This window comes from Lathyrus oleraceus, chromosome 6 (assembly GCF_024323335.1).
Source record: "Lathyrus oleraceus cultivar Zhongwan6 chromosome 6, CAAS_Psat_ZW6_1.0, whole genome shotgun sequence".
NCBI classification, from domain to species: domain Eukaryota; kingdom Viridiplantae; phylum Streptophyta; class Magnoliopsida; order Fabales; family Fabaceae; genus Lathyrus; species Lathyrus oleraceus.
The window spans coordinates 508,148,659-508,151,813 of record NC_066584.1 but is presented as its reverse complement, the minus strand read 5'-3'; the positions used below and the strand labels follow the sequence as shown (position 1 = coordinate 508,151,813).

At 33.4% G+C, this 3,155-nt stretch overlaps 1 non-coding gene across 1 annotated transcript; it reads left to right on the top strand.

Annotated features, from left to right (window-relative positions):
• Nucleotides 1–2,168: 2,168 nt before the first annotated feature.
• On the top strand, nucleotides 2,169–2,372 carry LOC127099849 (U2 spliceosomal RNA). The gene has a single exon (XR_007794316.1). It is a non-coding gene; the product is annotated as a U2 spliceosomal RNA (small nuclear RNA).
• The last annotated feature ends 783 nt before the right edge of the window (nucleotides 2,373–3,155 follow it).

The following is a 3,155-nucleotide window of genomic DNA, read 5'->3' as shown; positions in this document are numbered from 1 at the left end:
ATTGTTGTAGCTTCCTTTACCTTTGTTGTGGAGCCAATTCCCTTTTCCTTTCTTTTCTCTTGTTGATTGCGCCTATAAGCCACATCACTTTTCAACTTACCTGCAGCTCTTTTAGTCATTCTTTGTTCATGAGATTCAAGCGTCCCTTGAAGCTCTTCCTTTGTCAATGCTGACAAATATTTTGACTCTTCTATGGCTACTACCACGTGGTCGAACTTTGGAGCCAATGACCTCAAGATATTTGAAACAACTGATCTTGATGTCAACACTTCTCCACATACCTTGATTTGATTCACCAGTTTTGTAACCCTGGTGAAAAATTCAATTATGCTTTCATTGTCTTCCATCTGAAGCAATTCATAAGTTTTTTGTGAGTTTGTAACCTCACATCTTTCACCTTCTCTCCGCCTTCAAACGACTTTTCAAGAATTTTACATGCTTCTTTCGCTGATTCATATCACTAACATTTTCAAAATTACCAGAATCAACACATTGATGGATTATAAAAAGAGCATTATAATCTTTCTTCTTCAATTTTTTGTGTGTAACATTTTCTTCATCTGTCGCGTTTGTTGCAAGCGGTGTCACTCTCTCTTTCATAAGATCCAAAAGATCTTGATAGAAAAAGACAACATTCATCTACTTGCACCAATTCTTTGTAATTTTGATTCTTTAGAAATTGGAGACTCGCCAAAAAATATCCTTCGGATGATTCATCATGTTATGCTTCCAAGAATCGCTCAGCCAGTGCTCTAGATACCAGATGTTGGAATTAAATCCAAAACTTTGAATAATTCTGAATCAATCTTGATGAACAAGATTCAATCGCACCGATCGAATTTCCTCTTGTTATTCACTCTTCACTCGAGTGAATCAACCAACCTTGATTGCAAGATTGTATCGCTACACAATGGTGATAAAAAACAAGAAAAACAAGATTGAATTGAGAAGAAAAAAATTAGGGTTTATCGAGAGACGGAAGAAGATGGATTTTCTGCAAAGTTCGTCTCTACTCGCAAATTGTGATTTTTTATTTCTTTTCAATTGCAAATTCAAGTGTTTTGCAATAATAGGGGTTACCCCCTAAGCAAAGTCCAAAAACAAAAGCCTATAAAATATCTAATTCTGCCAACACTACAAAATTAGGTTTAAAACCAAATTCATGTCAAAACTAACTCCTCTATCGAAAAGCTTGAACACAAAAAAAAAATTACAATTCAACCGTTATTAGATACATAAAATGCTTAAAAATGAAATTGGGAAGCCACCTTCAGAGTTTAATCTATATTGTTGTGTATTTAGTGTTAGTGTTTCATGTTGTCAAGGCTTATCCTCCACTGAAATGCAAGTTTCAGGTAGCTGCTAATGAGACTATAGCTTGATTCCAATTGGAATATATATATATATATATATATATATATATATATATATTATTTTTATATATATATATATATATATATATATATATATATTATTTATCTTAATGGATTATTTATCATTTGCGAAATTACTGCGCTCTAAGCATTGTCGCTGGAAACAAGTAACAGACGAGATCAATCGTGTATGAAGATATGTTTGATTAAATAAATAATAATCAAATAGGTTTGTCATTTGATATTGAATATGATTGCAGATTTTAGCATAAATGTGTCCCAAGTTTTAGAAACGACTATATTTCCTAAAACCAGTTACGTAATCTTTTGATGTGGAATAGAGACCATTTACATGGACATTATGATAGAATAACAATATTACCTTATAGTGTACTTTAATCAATTCATCATTGGAAGAAGAGATTTTGATGGATTTCTCACTGCATAAAGCAAGTTTGTGAGTGGATATGAAGAGGATGCATGCTATAGGATCTGATGTTGTTGATAAGTAACACTGTGATGCTTTCAATAGCTTCTCTCCATCTTTAACACTGAAAAGTTGCACAAACACTTTCTCTACTCCACCAACCTAAAAAACTCTTGCTCCAAACCTCAGTTTCCCTTTAACCGTAACTGTTATCTTTGGTCCAAGTCTGCAGGTTACAATAACAGTTTCTAGCCATGAGTTACAACTTCTTTCTATTTCTGAATCATGAAAAAAGTGAAATTAGGCAACATACATATTTTGGAAAATTGAAGATTAGTTAGGCTTCTTGATTACATACCTTGTTCTTTATATCTTTCTCGACCTTTTGGCTAAGAGCAAGTGTAGTATAAGTGTAGTATCTGTGCTTATCAGTTTTACCACTGATAGTGGATCAATGGTCCACATGATATTAAATTTATTTCTTGAGGGAGGAATGCACACAGTAGCTTGCTGTTGAGCCTCTTGTGTGTCGCTCTTGCATTTGCACTATAACAATTGCTGGTGCACCCCACCTTGAAGGAAAAAAAACCTTGTTCTCTAACGTCGTGCAAAACCATTACCCTTTCTTCCAAAAATGTTCATCATCGTCAGAACTTAATTATAAACTAATGTACTATTTTCACTTGAGTTTCAATTGAATATAATTTCACAAGGTTGTGTCAATCCATAAACTGTTTTGTCTAGATATGAGCTGGCATAAGCTGTTTTAATTTGTAAAAAAAAGAAGATACCACATACAGCTATAACCTTGCATTATGAAGCTCGATTAAGATCTTTGCATTCTCGACCGCTATATGATAATGTTAGGTAGGAATTTCGACACCAGGTTAGATGTGATAAAATAAGGGAAGAGAATGCTCTTTGGAGTTATCTAGGATTTCAACGGAGAAGTTATTCGACAAGAATATGAAACTCAGAATGTCGAAATCTACCTTCTACAAAGGAAGATGAATGTGAAACTTAAGAAAAAGCTACTGAAAATATTGGCTAGGAGTAACCCCTAACAAATACTTAATTTAAAAATTTAAAAACTCTCTTCTTAACATTTACGAGGGGTTACCCCACAACTTTTATATTTACTAATTTGTTTTTTATTTTATTCGTTGCGAGGGAATAAACCTCAAGCGATTTATATATTTAGTAAATGCATTTTCACCTAGCAAATAGCTCTGACTACAGAAGCATTTTCTTGTAATGTTACTCCTCAAGATACATAAACCTTTCTCTAAAGGCAACCAAGAATCCATGATGTTAAATATGTCATCTTGAACAAAACACCTTCAAGTTGTCATGCC